The sequence below is a fragment of the Osmerus mordax genome, chromosome 22 (genome assembly GCF_038355195.1).
Source record: "Osmerus mordax isolate fOsmMor3 chromosome 22, fOsmMor3.pri, whole genome shotgun sequence".
Taxonomy (NCBI): domain Eukaryota; kingdom Metazoa; phylum Chordata; class Actinopteri; order Osmeriformes; family Osmeridae; genus Osmerus; species Osmerus mordax.
This window is the reverse complement of record NC_090071.1, coordinates 4,734,813-4,751,976: the sequence shown is the minus strand read 5'-3', so window position 1 is coordinate 4,751,976 and position 17,164 is coordinate 4,734,813. Positions and strand designations below refer to the sequence as shown.

The 17,164-nt window shown below is 47.2% G+C and overlaps 1 protein-coding gene across 1 annotated transcript in view; it reads right to left on the bottom strand.

Moving 5' to 3' along the window:
• ush2a (Usher syndrome 2A (autosomal recessive, mild)) overlaps positions 1–17,164 on the bottom strand; it is a 269,485-nt gene that overhangs the window by 203,020 nt on the left and 49,301 nt on the right. The window lies entirely within an intron of this gene.

Sequence of the window (17,164 nt, the reverse complement as noted above, 5' to 3'; positions counted from 1 at the left end):
TGTCCTCTCCCTGCTCCTGAGGCCTCTGGGTCTCAGTGGGCCCATCTGGTCCCCCAGCGCCAAATCAGACACACAGTCAGACTGGGGCCCCTGGAAGCCCGCCCCGTAGCCCACTAACACACACATACATACACACACACAGAGACAAATGCATACCCACACTCAAACACACACACACACACACACACACACACAAACTCTCTCCAAACAGACACACACACACAAACTCTCTCAAACAGACACACACACACACAAATTCTCTGTCACACGCACACACTCAAAGACAAATACATACTCACACACAAACTCTCCCACACACACACACACACAGTCCACATAGAGGTTGTTGAAGTGTCCCAGCAGCAGAGTCTAATGTCTGCTTCCCTGATCAGCTGCCAGGGAGGAGGTATTTATACAGTCTAGTCGGGAGCACCACTTCAGGGTCGTGGTTTGATTCATCATAAACGTTTGTCACAAACACACTGCATGTGTTTACCTCCCCAGCTCTGTGTTTCTGCTCTACAGTCAGGCTCCTTTATTGTAAAAACACAAATGAAAGGTTTCCCTGGTTACGGGAAAGTTCTAAAGCAAACGAGTAAGACGGAGAAAAAGAGAGAAATGGGGAGATGGGGCGAGCAAGAAAGGAGAGAGGGGATGGCGACTATCTCTCTCTCTCTCTCTCTCTGCTCCATATATTCTGTGATGGAGTGCTTATGAATATGCATGAGCGCAGCAGTACACAGGTGACATGTTTGACTCGTGTTCCTCTGCTAACCTGAACAAAAGCACCAGACGAGAGTGTTTCCCGTCTCAGAGGAGAGCGGGAGTGGATGAGGAGAGGAGGAGAGGAGGAGAGGAGTGTGGGGTGCTCCCCAGAGAACACTTTGCTTTTTTGCAGGGAGGATAAAACCTACATGCTAATAATGCACACACTACACACACACACACACACACACTGAAGCGTGTCTGAGTAAACAAGAGGTAATCGCTTTGCCGCTAAAAGTGTTTTTTGGGAGAGAATGGGCGCACCCCTCCCCTCTACCCCTCCGCCCCCCTTCAAACACTTCCTCGTTTTGGGACATGGTAAAACGTCGCCAGGGCGACATATTACTAGTGATGTTCCCTACAAATGGAACACTGATAATATTAGAGATGAGGCTGTGAGAGACTCAACCCTAATCCCCCCAGCACAAAGCCGGTGTGTAGAGGAGACTGGGAGAAGGAGGACAGAAACACAGTCTCTAAGGGTCCCAGACGCAGAAAACCTCAGCTTCACACTGAGAAATATGTGATGTGAAGACTAAGAAAGGGAGAGAGACAGAGAGAGAGAGAGACAGAGAGAGAAAGAGAAAACGAGAAAACGAGAGAGACAGAGAAAAAGACCGAGAGCGAGAGAGAGAGAGAGAGAGAGAGAGAGAGAGAGAGAGAGAGAGAGAGAGAGAGAGAGAGAGAGAGAGAGAGAGAGAGAGAGAGAGAGAGGAGAGAAGGTGGGTTCCCGAGGGCACAGGGTTCAGACAGTGGAGATACTCTAACGTCTTTATTTCCAGGTGAGGTGGAACCCTGCGTTTACCTGGCCGAGGAGGTCATGGAAAGGTGATGGGAGGTCACGGAGGGGAAGGGGGGAGGAAGGAGGAGGAGGGGGGGGCGGTGGAGGGGATGGGGGAGCCAAGGGAGGTGGAAGGAGGAAAGTGGGATAAGAGGTCAAAAGGTTAGGTGAGGAGAGGGGCTAGTGAGAGCTCATTGGGGAAAAAGTGAGGAGGAAAAGTCTGTGTGTGTGTGTGCGTGCGTGCGTGTGTAAGTGTGTAGAACAGAGTAGTAGAAACTCACTGCTCAGAAAATATATGGACCATTGATCTCTATGAAAACAAAAACACAACTCATTAATCATTGCACTGCGCTAAAGCTGCCTGCGTGTGTGTGTGTCTCCGGAGATGTCTGAGTACAGTTGACAGATAAAATACACTGATTCAATCTCCCCTCAGCTCTCAGGGGTATTGTCTGTCTGTTAAACCGCTTGCCTTTTCCCTTTCTTCCCTCTGACGCCCCAGCGCAAAACAATCGGATAAATTACATTTGTCAAATATCTTCAGTTCAACAACATGACATTTGTTGTCGCGTCTGCGTTTGATGGGATTGTTACGGCTCGTGTCGGAGTATTCCCAGGCTTACGTTCCTGTGCCAGCAGTGACATTTTGTCTGCCTGCTTGCTAATGAAGGAAGAGAGGAAGGGAAGCGGAGGCGGGACAGGAAGGAGCGGGCGTACAGACAGGAAGGAGCGGGCGTACAGACAGGAAGGAGCGGGCGAACAGACAGGAAGGAGCGGGCGTACAGACAGGAAGGAGCGGGCATGTTTGTGTGTGTGTGTGGGGGGGGGGTGTCTGCGTGTGGGCCTGCATTTGTATGTGTGGTGTGTCTGAGGTGTGTGTGAGTGTGTGTGTGGGGGGGAGTAGTCGTGCAGCTCGACCAGAGACATGATTCATGACAAAGCCACACTGATGGGACCCAAACTGAGACAGAACAGTCTGTGTTCCAAAAATACCCCATCTGACTAATAACACTGCAGGACACACACGCACACCCACACACACACACACACTCACTCGCCACCCAAACAGTGAAACTCTAAACAAGTGGGAGGAGAGGTGTGGATAACCGGAGTCTCTGGCTAAGAGCGCAGGCAGACAGGAAGACCGGGAGAAGGGGGGAAGAGAGAGTGGAAAGAGGTTGAAGACAGATGGGTCTGATGCGTGAAAGTCCTGGTGGGTTTGTGTGTAGGGCTGGTACTGCTTCTAGCTATAGGGCTAGGCCTGGGACAAGGATTATGGCTAGGGCTATGGGCTGGGACTGGTCTAGGGTTGATCTATAGGACTAGAATTAGGATTAAAACTAGGTACTGGGCCTGGGAAGGAGGGGTCTGAGGCTGGATGTAGGACTAGGACTTGTCTGGGTCTGGATCGTGCTGGATGGCATCTGTATGGGAGTGATTCAGTCTGCTATAAATATGACTGCCCTTTCTGCTCGACCAGCCTCACGGATTAACAACTCTCTCTCCACTGAGCTCCCCAGAACTAAAGTACACACACACACACACACACAGACTCACACACAAGTCTGTACCCATATCTGCACACAAGCATTCTCCCATAAACACACAAACACACGTACACACAAAGATGAGCATGTACTCATGTCACACACAACTGTGCGATGGTGTTGTGTGTGACATCTATTGCCGGAGTTGACAACGCTGTGCAGGTAGAATATTAAACAACATTCAGTTTCAACGCCTGCCTTACCTCTCCCTCTTATACTTTCTCTATCTTTCCTTCCTTATCTTTCCCCTTCTCGCTCTGAAGAGTGTATCATGTCTCATCCTTAAAGGTCTCTCTCATTCTCTCTCTCTCTTTTTCAGTCTCTCTTTCTCTCAGTCTCTCTCTGTTTCCCCACATTTTCTGAGTCTCCCCCACTGTCCATCCCTCCCACCCTTCTCTCTGTGACCAGTAGGTGACCCCCAGGTCTCTTTCATGACCCCTTCTTATCACTTCCTGTTCCCTGCCCGAGGCCACCTCCATCTGCTTCACTCTTAGTCACCTAGGGTTGCCACGGTGACCACCGTTGGTATCTGTCCTGAGGCCAGAGCTGGGCTGTGATAGACTCCGCCAGAGCACTTCCTGGTTGATTCCGACCAATGGGAGTCAACTTCAGATTATAAAAAGGTTGACCTCTCCTCTACTCTATCTTTCTTTTTCTCCCCCCTTCCTCCCTTGTCTCCCCCTTCCCCTCCAGACACCCATCCGGACTTGTTTCCATTGAGATCCACACCCTCAGCCTCACCTCTTGCTACCCAAAGCCTTTAAGATGACAGAATTATCTATTCATGGACACAAACACTCTGGGCTGGGAATGGAGGTGTGTAAATGTGTGTGTGTGTGTTTCGAAAAGACATCGGAAAATCTCCTGAGCCCGGTGTCATAATGCTGTCTCCTCCGTGTCCTCGTAGCCCTGGTGATACGTATCCGTGGAACCACGTGATGGAGTCAGGGTTAGCGTCCATGCTCGGGTTTCAATGAAAATACTAAGATACACATGACTAAGGCCAGAGAGCCTTCAACACCCTGGGAATGGCAAACCCACACCCACACACACACACCCACACACACACACACACACACACACACACACACACACACGCACACACACACCCACACACACACACACACCCACACCCACACCCACACCCACACACACACCCACACCCACACCCACACAGAGAAGACCAGGGCAAAGTATGATAGATCTGTCCACAGCTGGTTGTGTTATTGAATTAAGGCAGGAATGCTGTCCAGCCTGAAGGGGCAACCTGACACTGGTTCTCAGGGCAACAAGGAGTCCGGAGGTATTTATAGGCTGGGGGGGATTATTGGGTGGGGTGGGGGGTGGCAGGGGGTTGATCATGGGGCAACAACCACCATGTTCTGTACCCTGTTATGGGTGAAGAAGGAAGGGATGGAGGGATGAAGAGATGGAGGGAACGAAGGAGAGGAGGTCACCTCGGGGGAATGACTCCTCAGCAGCTGCGAAAAGGACTTTGGTTTTCAAAAATCCTTCCTTCCTTCCTCCCTTTCCACCTTCCATCCTTGCCTTTCCTCCTCCCTGGCTGGGGTCCTTCTACATGTTTAGCAGCAGTGTCTGAGAGACAGGGACAGGAGAAGAGCCTCCGCACTCCAAACTAGGCCAGGCTGCACACAGAGCCTCCTCTCTGAGAGCTTGGTGGTACAGACAGGATGCTGGTCTCTCTCTTTCTCTTTTTTTCTCTGTCTTTCTCTCATTCTCTGTCATTCTCTTAGTCTCTCTCCCTTTTGTCTACATCTTGGCCTACTATATCTCTCTCTCTCTTTCTTTCTGTCTCTCATTTTCATTTCTTTGCTCTCTGTCGCTCCCTATTCTTCACGCTGTCAGAGGACAGGTGGTGTACAAGAGGATGAACACACAGAGAGTAATATTGAGAGGATGAGAGGGAGACAGAGAGAGAGCGGCAGAGGGAGGATGAGAGAGAAAGAGACAGAAAGAGAGAGCGGCAGAGGGAGGATGAGAGAGGGAGAGACAGAGAGAGAGAGAGAGAGAGCGGCAGAGGGGGTATGAACTGAGCAGGAACAGAGGGTTCTACTCTCCTACAGTGCCAATTCATCTCTCCTTATGACACGCTTTCAGACTGAGGCCTGCTCTCTCCTGCATCAGGCACCTGGCCAGAGAGAGAGGGGGGGGGGGGGAAAGAGAGAGGAGAGAAAGCGAGAGGGAGGGAGAGAGAGAGAGGGGGAGAGGGTACGAGAGAGAGGGAGTAAGAGTTAGGGATGGAAGCAGGGGGTGGAGATTGCGGGGAGGATGAATAGAGTTAGAGAGGAGAGGTAGTATTAATTTCATCCCTTTACCCCCCCCCCCCACACACACACACACACACCCTCCTCTCTCTTTCTGACCTGTGCTAGCTAGCTACCTGTATAAATAGCAGCCTCTCGTTTAGTGTCAGAGAAGCGCTGAGGGCCAATCGTGTCCTCAGTAATGAAGCTTTCAGCGTGCGCCCGTGCTGACAGCTGGCAGGGGAGGGGCCGGAAACTACACGCCATGAAATAAGCGGGAGAAATTGATTAGCAATTTTCATTTACACAGCTAAACAAAAGCTGCACTGTATATGAGGGGGTTGCTGGGGTAAGTACCACTGGTGTTAGGGGGGGAAGACCACCCGACACACATACTGTATGTAGACACACACACACACACACAAACATACTGTACATGGACACACATATACCGTAGACTCACATACACAAACGTATATTTACATTCTATAGATACACACACATACATCCTCTACAATGACACACACACACAAAGACACATATCCCGATGTAAATTTCAGCCAAAATGCATGCCATCAGCCTATTGTTTGGGGACCGTGGGGGGGCGTTAGGACAGAGGGAGAGGAAATAAGACAGAAGGAGGGGGGGGGGACCGCGGGAGGAGGGGGGACAAGGGGAGGACAGGGGGACAAGGGGAGGACAGGGGGATAAGGGAGGAGGAGGGAAGAAGGAGGGGGAAGAGGAAAAGGGGGGTGCAAAAGTTCACCTCAGTGGCCCAATTCTGAAAATGAAACCTGGAAGCAGAACAAGTCGTAGGCCCTCGGAAAACAAAAGCATGATGGAGGGAGGGATGGAGGGATGGAGGGAGGTATGAGAGGAGGAGGTGCAAAAGTAAACGGTGGCACCACTTTTAAGATATTAAACCCACTGAGCACGTTCAAACAGAAAGGATTCTGCCAACGCTGCGTTCCGTGAGAAAGTGGTCAAGCCGTGTTCCATGGTTCCATGGAAGGGTTCCATGGTTCCACGGTTCCGAGGCCAAGTCCACATGGTCCACAACGACGTTTGTTGGCACATGTCAGTGATGCATTATGGGTAGTCACAATGGCCACACCAAATAATCTGCCAAAATAGGCAATGGGAGCCTAGGGACATGGAATACAAACACACACGTGCAGTCGCACACAGACATGGACTCCCACTCCCTTCCACCAACACACACTCCCACAAACACACACGCACACACTACATTAACACACTAGCCTTTCATATTCAAAGGAAGACCGAAATATGTGTACTTTTAATCTTCCAGTCCCCCTACAACTTTGACTTTAATGAGAAGAGAAAGAAGGAGGGAACAGGGAGGATCCCTGCTCAGGACAGATGCTGAGAAAACGACTTCAAACCAAAACACTGTACACAACTCCAAATTTAATTTTCTGCAAGATTACACACAATAATTACGGGCGGTATAAAGCCCATAACTAATGGCTTCCAATGAGAGAGATCTATAAGTATTGATCTGTTAACTATCTGAGGAGCGGGCTGCTGGGTGCTCACGCCAACACAGAGGAACAAAAAAACAAAAGATAGGGGAAAGGAAGGATGAAAAGAACAGGAAAAGGAGAGAAAGAGGGTGAATGGAAATAAAAGGGGTGACGGCGAAAAGAAAGGAAGCAAGGAAAAATGGAAGAGAGGAGAAAAGAGAAGGGGGTAAAGAAAGAAAAAAAACATTTGTTGTGGATGAAGCTAGTCAATGTATTAATTATTGTTACATTTTATAATGAATAACTCAGTCGATTTTTCGCTTCTAAAGGGAACTAACACATGGAGAGAGAGCTGGATGACATGTAGAGATTAACCATATGACACAAAGCACATCTAACACACTTACTTACTGTACAGTACCTCAACCAGACATGAAAGTGCATCTACTTAGTTAATAACATGACAAACATGTGTTAACAGGAATAATCAAGACAAATAAACACCATACAAACATCCTTATTCATAGTTCTCCTATCTGGAGGTTTTCTTTACAGTAATCCTACACTTGACAGCTTCTTTGGAGTGTGAAAGAAAGGTGCTCGGATGTGAAGGAGGACGGGGATGAAAAAATTACAATCTTCCCCTGAAACGAGCAGGCCTTAATCCAGAGGAGCACTAATCCTGCAGGATTAAGAGTCTAAATACTTCTATTCAAGCCAATTAATTCATGCATATCTGACCGGCTCTCTACGTGTCATTACCGACCATGGGAGACTCCATGGGAACTGGGAGGAGCCGGGCGGAGATGAACACCACGCAACGCCATTAATGCGTAAAGTAAAGTTCTCCTCCCGGCCTGGCGGCAAAATCCTGCTGCTGCTTCACACACACACACCCCAACATGCTGAGGAATACATTGAGACAGGAGCGGGAATAGGAGAAGGGGGGGGGGGGGGGGGGCGGGGGGCAACCTAAACTTGACAGTTACATTATGGCGTTGGAATTCTAATGAGGAGATCAGGCCGGGACTAAGTCTACAGGATCACTACAGCAGCGAAGCCTGGATTAGAAGTAAATACAGGCTTAGCAAGAACAGAGAGATAGACTGTACAAACATAGGACTTGAAACAATCTAGAAAGATCCTAAATAGTTACTTTCCCTAATGCACAGGGAAAAGAGAGAAGGGGAGATGGGGGTGTGTGGGGCGGAGAGGGGTGCAAGGGGATAGACTGAAAGGAAAATAAATTCAATAAGTAAAGTAGAGGTTCTGCAAAATCCAGCTCTTGCTTATCTTACCATTGCCTCACCACAATTATTCCCTCTCAAATTCACTTCCTGTTTGTGGTGATGTAACTGCTCGCATCACAGAGCAGGAAGCAGGGGTCCTGTCTCTGGTTACCAGTGTGTGTAGGAGAGGCCTGCTCAGGGTATAAATAGGGACCTGCGTCACTCAGGGAGGCCTGCTGGGAAAAGATGGCTGATCCTGTATCATGTGACTCCCACCACACCTCAACCCAGACTGGGAGGGCACAGATGACCACACCTGAACTCAGAAAATGTTCTGAAAGTGTGTTTTTTAGGACATGGCGTCACCCTGCTCCAAAATTAAGTTAAGGGACTTTTTAGGAGAAGATACAAAGAGTAGAGTAAACTAGAGTAAAGTAGAGCAGAGTGGAATAGAGTAGAGTACTGTAGAGTGAATTGGAATAAAGTAGAGCAGAGCACAGCAGAGTGGACTATAGTAGAGTGATGAGATGGAGTTGGTAGAGTACAGAACAATGTCTTAGCATGTTGAGCTTGGTCAAAAACACAATGTTGAGCTGAACATGGTAAGTTGAGTAGAGTAGACTAGAGTGGTTCACACATGACCCTCTTCCTGATCTTCTAGAACTCTGCTGACATGGGCCTCTCCGATTGGCCAAGAGCCGCACTAACATGTGTCTCCCTGATTGGCCAAGAGCTGTGGCCACTGACCACTGGAAATGTTAATTATTGAGTGACTGACCTCAATCCCACATCATATCACTCCCCAGGCTGTTCTACTCGTCTAAATATAAACACACACACACACACACACAGCCAGATCTCCCAGTACTGATGGTGAAAGAGTGAAGACACCCTGTCAGTCATTGTGTGGGTATTATGAAATAACATCGATGGCAAGATAACATCTCTACACTTAGGACATTACACTTAGACACAACGTGTGTGTGGTAAACATACAGAAGCTTTCCCCAGTAGCTCCCCACCCTCACAGCTACCTCAAACACACAATCCAGAGGGACAGAAGTCTGTCATAACTGCTTCAACTTTCACATCATTTCATCAACACTGTTGCTGTAAACAAACCACCAGAAAACACCAATGATACCACACTTCGATGTTGGAGGAAAGTTTGGCTTCTTCTCTTGTAGCAGAAGGCGTTTTGTATGTGCCATAATCTCCTGTCACAAACACTTAGCCACTCAGACAATGGCAGCACATCCAACAGCAAGAAACCCCTCCACTCTCGGCTTGATAGGTCACCATACAAGCAGCAGGATTCCCCCTCGCAGAGTCGTACAAACACACACACACACACATACTAGTTTGCACGTGCGCGCACACACACTCGGGAACGCACAAACACGCATGCATGCACACACGCAGACACCCACGCCCGGCCGAGGTGCGCGTTACTCACACCGTCTCCTGGATTTCTTCAAAGAGTTCTGGTGCAGTTTTCAAGGACACACTCGTCTGCCGTCTCTCCCTCTCTCTCTCTCTCTCTCTGTCTCTCTCTCTCTCCCTCTCTCTTTCTCTCGCCTCACTCTCCGTTGCAGCAGCCACAACAAACGTAAATGTGACGCTCTCTCTCTCTCTCTCTCCCTCTCTCTCTGTTTCAGCTTCCTCTCATCGTCTCGCTCCTCTTCTCTCTCTACCACGCTGCGCCCAGCTCTCTGTTGGCGAGTGTTGCTTGTGAGAACGAGGGAGGGAAGGAAGGAGGGAGGGAGGGAAGGCACTGCTGGGTGAACTGACCGTTCGGTTGTGTGTGTATGTGTTTGTGTGTGTGTGTGTGTGGAGATACAGTAAGTGGAGTGCAGAGACAGGCGGGATCCTATTGCATGGCTGCAGAAAACAGCCAGCTTTACTGAAAAGCACCAGCATCACATTTCAGCGAGGAGGGAAGCAGGATAGAGGCTGAGCGAGAGAGATAGAAAGAGGGATGAACAGAGAGGGAGAGAGAGAGGGAGAGAGAGAGAGGGAGATAGTGGGAGAAAGAAAAGAGGAGGGAAATAAAAAGCGAGAGGGAAAGGGCACACAGAAAGAGAAGATAAACGAAGAGTGAGAGGAAAAGAAAGGGAGAGAGAGGCAGAGAAAGTGAAAGAGAGAGGCAGAGAGAGAGAGGACAAGGACAGGGTGGTCAGGAGGTCTCTAAAGCCAGGCTGTCTCACGTGAAAAATGTCCCCCCAGCGGAACAGAGAAAAGGGCTTCCATAAACAAACAAAAACAAACAAGAAACAAAATGTCTATTTAAAGAGCAGATCAGATTTCCTGCCTACGTTGCTCGCTGTGTGTGTGTGTGTGTTTGTGTTTGCGTGTGTTTTGTGTTCAATTCAGCAATTCATGTGCAACAACCGTGTTTCCCCACTGTCAGATATACTGAGGGAGGAAGAGAGAAGGAGGGAGAAAAGTAGACAGGAAAGAATATAGGAGAGAAAAGATGGAGGGAAAGTTGGACGATATTGTCAAGTAGCGAGGAAATGACAGAGGAGGAAAGAAAGATAAAAGGAGAAAAGGAGGAAAATAGGAAAGGAGAGAAAAGGAAAGGAAAGGCAAAAGAAAAGAAGCATTTCAGGACAGAGGATACAGAAAAGTGAGGGAAAGTAAGGGATGAGAAGAGAGAAGAGAGAAGGAGAAAGAGAAAGGGAGGGAAAGAGGGAAGGTGAGATGTAAAGAGAAAGGGAAGTAGTAAGGGAATGAAAGATGGAGAAGACGAGAAGTCGAGAAGAGAAGTAAAGAGTGAAGGAAAGGATGAAAGAGAGAGCGAAGTATAGAACGTCTCTCACTACATTGCTCTGCTCCAGTCCATTTGTTTATTCAGCATAACTGGAGGCAGAGGAAGATTGATTTATTTTACATAGAGTACAATTATGAAAACATACTGTTAAGGGCCAAAAGATGCACTTCAGCTCTTCATATATTGTATTATTATTATGTATTGTGAGGAAGGAACTGTGCATTGCTCAAAACTTCTGAATGTGCAGTACTGTAGCACATGTTTCAGGTGTGTGTTCTTCCCTCAACCTACCTTCCTCAATCTCTCTCACTACCTCTCTTTCTGTCTCTCTCTCCCTTCACCTCCACTTTAGTCCTTCTTCCTCTCCCTCTCTAAATGATATTTCTCTCTCTCCCTCCCCCATTCCATTCTATCAATTTTTCTTCCCCTCTGCCTCCCTTGTTCCCTCCCTCTCTCTCTCTCCCTCTCTCTCCCTCTCTCTCCCTATCCTCCCTCCCGCCCTCCTTCCCCTCTCTCCAGTCAGTCAGAGCACCACATGGTGGCCTGATAAAAAAAGAAATCGGTGAGAGAAATTGAACAGTTTCTAATGCAATACAGAAGCTATGAATCGATTTCACCCCAAGTCCATCTGTGTCCTTCCAGTTACGCTAGGCAAACACCTCAAGGACAAGCCTCCAACACACACACAAACACACACACCTGAGTTTTAGGCATTGCCCGACACCTAACTCCATTATTGTCGGCAAAACAACAAGCGAGAGACAGTGTGTTGAGGAAAACAGATGCCTTTTTTTTTTTTTTACAGACTGAGTAAAATATCTGGTATCCAGTCAGGTTATCATTAATTTAACAGCTCCCAAACAGTTTGTCTCACAAACGCTTGATGCCAGTGTGAAGCACAGAACATGCTATTTCAGTTTTATTTGCACAGGAGGGACAGTGTTGCACTGTAAAACGTGATGTGTTGGTAATGACCCTGAAGAATATGTTCCCTGGTGTGGAGTAACAGATGAAACTGACTTGAGTTTTGCACTTAAGCATTAGTCTAACTTTGATCCAAATATGTAATAACTGGGACCAAAAGCTATTAGATTTTGTCAAAATGTGCATGTAATGTTTCATCTTACAGTAATTGTATGTGTAAGAAACCTTTATTGTCTTTATTTTTAGTAAGTCTTATGTAAAGAAACATCAGTTTCTTATAGATATAAGCCAGTATAAATACAGTGCACAATTCTCGACTCATTTCAGTTACATCAGAATCATTATATCCAAATCCAGGTATCCCAGATTCTATGGGACCTCTTGAAATAAGTATTCACTGCATTTACATTTTAACCCACCATCAAGGAAACACACACACACACACACACACACAGAGATGCAGCTGGTAAGCGTGTAAAGGCAGTGTGAGCTACCGTATGTCCTACAGTTACCAGTGCCATCGTTGGATTATAAACCTGATGTCTTCATCAGAGAAACGCACACACACACACACACACACACACTCCTATTCAAGACCCAAGCTTCCCCATGCAGGCCAGCAGCTCCTGCAGCCAAGCTCAGAGGGGTATCACCGTGTATTTGAATGTAAGCCTCTCAGCACCGTGGTGGTGTGCATTATTTAATACCAGTCACTTTGTAGTAGAACATGCACGCATGGATTTACAGAAGGGGACAAGCAGCTAATCAATCTGTGTGTCCGGGGCTGTGGACAGGCCACGGCTGCCTATAGGGATGCGTTGATAAAGAAGCCGCCATTGATTTCCTATGTAAATGCAGGCATCAGCAGTAGCTTATCGCAGATGGAATCAATTAGGATAGTTTTTGAAAGGAGCGCAGGGAGACACCCCGTCGCGCCCCCTCCCATCCCCTCCCCTACCCGGTCCTGTTTCCTGTGGAATTAAACCTTATCCACTCAGTGTCACCTCGAACGAAGACGCCCCCCCCCCCCCCCCCCCCCCCCCCGCTGGGCTGTTTCGGCCTCTCCTTCTCGCCGCGGTTTCAAGACGGAAACGCCGAAACGTTGTTTTTAATGTTTTCTTAATGTAGACAATAGTGAATAGTTGTAAAAATTCTCCACATTTGAAAAGCAGTTTATGTGTCATTATCATTCGGATTAGGAATATGAACATGGATTAGGTTAGTAGATAGCTAGATAGATATAGTGTGAAAGAGTGAAGAGAAATAGTCTCCGGAAAGTTCCGTCAGACACTTATCAGCGCCACCGAAGTTAGAGAGTAGGAACCTAAACTTCCCGGCACCAGCAGAGTTCTATACGAGTGGCCCAGTCCGTGTCAGTTCTGCCTTAGAGGAGGAGGAGGAGGGTGTAACCCACTCCCAAGTCCCGGCCCGGTCCTGCTTTCCCCAGAACAATCAATCAGACCCAGACAGGGGCTGAGGGCTCACATGCAACAGGATCCACACGCACACAGACTTTTATGCTGACGCAGGGGGAAAAAAGCTCTGCTCATATCTGTGGCGTACGGCGACCTCCAGCAACAACCCTGTCCTCCCCCAAAGTCACCGTCTGCGAGGGGTCGGCGTAGAGGCCGCGCCCACAGGGGAGCCGAGGACGCAGAGGGAACGCCACGAAGAGAGGAAGTGAACAGAGACACACTGGGTAAAGGCTGCTGTATCAGTCACTGACACACACACTCCCCCTCCCTCCCTCTATCTCGTTCCATCTCTAGTTCTATCCATCTATTTCTCAGTCATTCTAATTTAATCTTAACTTCAGATACAAATAAACAGATTAGTGAGAAAAAGAGACAGATAGGGAAGATAGGGGAACAGGGGAGAAAGACACAGGGGGGAGAGAGAGAGAGAGAGAGAGAGGAGAGAGAGAGAGAGAGAGAGAGAGAGAGAGAGAGAGAGAGAGAGAGAGAGAGAGAGAGAGAGAGAGAGAGAGAGAGAGAGAGAGAGAGAGATGTGCAGGGACAGTGTCTGTCTGACGCCAGAGTAGGAAAACAGATTGACAGATATAGCTCCAGAATAGTTTTAGATCCTCCTCTGGTTCAAACTGGAGATGAGTATTCACTCTCCATTCCTCAAGTGCCCTGATAATGTATCTGTCCTCTGGGACAACGGTCCCTGAATACAGCCCACACCCCAGGGATCACACACACACACACACAGACACTAGCTTCCGTTCACTTAAATTTACAAACTCACACTTGTGCTCACTCTCTCTCACACACACACACACACACAAATGCATTGTGTGTCATCCTCTCCCTGGAAGCTGACTATTCTCTGCCCCTTCTGCCACCTTGTCTCTCTCTTCAGTGTCACGGCAACAGAGACCGCTTTGTTTACGCAGTAATGATATCGCCCCCGGGATCACCATGACGATTTATTTATGTCTTGCCACTAATAATGTAGTTGCAGGACGTATATTTCTATGACCTAAACCATGAATCTTAATCCTTTAATATTCTGTTGATTGAATGTATGACTAATTTATTAGACTTATGCCTAATTGGATCTATGCTTTATTTCGCCAGTAAATCAACTCAAAAGCAGGAGTAGAGGAAACCGTGGTGACGGTCATCCCTGGGTCTGCCTCACGCACACAGGAAGTGTGTGATGTGCTATTTATTCTAAAGGGATGACATGTTTAATTTCACTCTAGCTAAGGAAATTAAAAATACATCACTGTTATTGATGAAGAGAAGGGATAATGAGAATGAACACAAATAGCAACTCTGGAACAATCTGGAACAGTGACTGTTCAGGCTCTAACCGATCAGGCACCTACTCCAGTCACACAGACAGCTAGCAACATAAGTCAAATGTTGTATTAGAAACGATAACTCATTCAAATAAATGCTAGTTTTTACGTACAGGTTAACATTTAGGAAATGTGGAACTTTTTGCCTGTGTTAAATGTAAAACCAATAAAAGACCATAAAAGCCTATTAGGCGCTTAATCCGGATCACAGATGCTTGAGTTAGGACGGTAAAACACAGTAAAGTCTGGGGTTTCACGCAACGAAAACCGTAGACGAAATGCTTCCGGGTATGGACTCACCCGCGGAGGTCAGCACCATGGACAGCTCCGAGCAACCAGAGAAAAATCCTCTGATTTGACTTTAATAATAACCGCCGTTGATGTGCTCTGGGAAGGAAGGGGGGCTCTGAAATAGACTAATTGTACCCTATGTTTAGCGCCATGCACCAGTGGCTGTTAACGGCTGTACAAAGTAAGTCATATTGTCCTCTAGGTTCGTCAGAAAGGGCCACATTGATTCTGGAGAGGAATTCAGGAGTATGTGTGCTTTATAATGAGATTGCTTAATTTAATAGGCTCATGTACAAAGCTCCTATTGATTAATACAATAACAAAAACAACGTCAGTGTGTCACAATTTGCGTTTAAGGTCAGGGGACTGATTGCCATCTCTCAACAAACTCCTCCTTCGACGAGATATTGAAGTTTTTTCTATTTAAGAAAATCTCGTTTAACTTGAAGCTGCGGGAGAATTGAAACGTATAGCCCCATCCATCTCCGTATCTGTGTGCTGACACCTTTAAATGCTATTGACACGACGCCGCATTAACATGCAAACCGCACTGCACGTTTGATTCGATTAGTTAATTGTAGCCTCCACACCTCTCTCTTGCCTTATCAACTCCGGGCCGAAGGGACTCTGCCGAGTAAAACTATTGGATAAAACTTCGACTGACAGTTGCTTCATTGTCTGAATTGTATTATGAGAAACTGCAATCTTGCATTAACGGAACGGTGATTTTTAATGTCTTCTTAGTCAGATCCCGAATCCCGAACGTATGTTTCCTGGACATAATTTAGACTAGTTCAAAAGGAAGCCACGTGTTTAGATTTTTCTACCGTTTCATAATCTGGTATGATGATATAAAATGCCATATATATGTTTAATGGCGTAGCAGTGTTTAATTTCGCTCTATATGCACATGTAGCTTCTGTTATGTCCTGAACAAGAATGAGGAGCATATTCAACCTTTGTCATTAGACTGAGTAAGGACTTGTACAGGCGTGTAGGCTGCAACGGGACTACTTTCAGACGTATACCTTCTAGTCAGGCGGACACACACACACTCCGCAGCCTAGCCTACGTGGAGTACTGTGTCTTTGCTGCCACCTAATGCAGATATCACACACACATCGGGGGCTTTGCAGTTTAATCCTGCGGTTTGGGAATTCACACAACCGGCAAGTTGCGGCTTGCGCCACGGCAGGCGGCCGGGCTTTTCGGCGGCGCGTGAGGCATTTGTGATATGCTAATTTAATCATTTCTGTCTACCACCCCTTCCACCTATCAATCTAATCACTTAATCAGGATTCGCACGGGGCGCTGAGCCGAAGTCGCGTGCACAAATACCAAAGCAGTCCTTTCATCTAATGCACGCGGCCGCCTAACACCCACCCCCACCCCTTCCCCTTTTAATTTTAGTGATGGTTCACTTTAATTATTATGAAAATTAAATCAAATGTAATCACCGGATTAATGCAACCTGCGAGATAATTCAACCGCTCGAGAGCTGAACGCAAATCTATAAATCTCCAAAAGCTCACGAGGCAGTCACGTCCCTGACTGCATGGGCCGAACGATTAAGGCCAGCGAAAACAATCAGCAGAAATAGTTAATGCACCAAGTCAGGCCCAACTGTGAAGAGTTTAAGTCTTTATTTCCAAAAACCTGAGGAAAAGACGAATTGTGTATGTGATGAGTAATATGTGTGCGTGTCATTCAGTGCTTTAAAAGTGTGATAGTATATTTTGACATAGCCTACACTACTCTTTATTTTTCATTTTATGATGAAAATAGAATATTCCAAATGTTGTTTTTTGCGGCCTGGTTGAGAATTAAAACAGCCTATCAGTTGTTCAGATACAGATATGTCAGATACAGTAACACGCATGTTATTCTTCCATGCAGAATTATACATGCATCAATTAGGAACGTTGAGGATTCTCTCTCTCTCTCTCTCTCTCTCTCTCTCTCTCTCTCTCTCTCTCTCTAGCTCTCTCTCTCTCTTTCTGTGTGAGTGTGTGTGTGCGTGTGTGTGTCATTCAGTGCCAGTGGTGCGTGTGATCGGGCAGTAGAGCAACAACAGGATATCATGTTTCACAGTCCGTCATTGATATGTAAATGTTGCCAACAGCACTGACCAACACACGCACAAACCAACACACGCTGACGAAGACAGCTACAGTACAGTCAACACATGCCTTTACTATATAATCACCTCTTCAGAATGACCAGGGTTACTCACATTCTCCACAGTTGTCACTTCAGATAGATATGAACTATAAGCTGGCTGGCTGGAGCGCGCG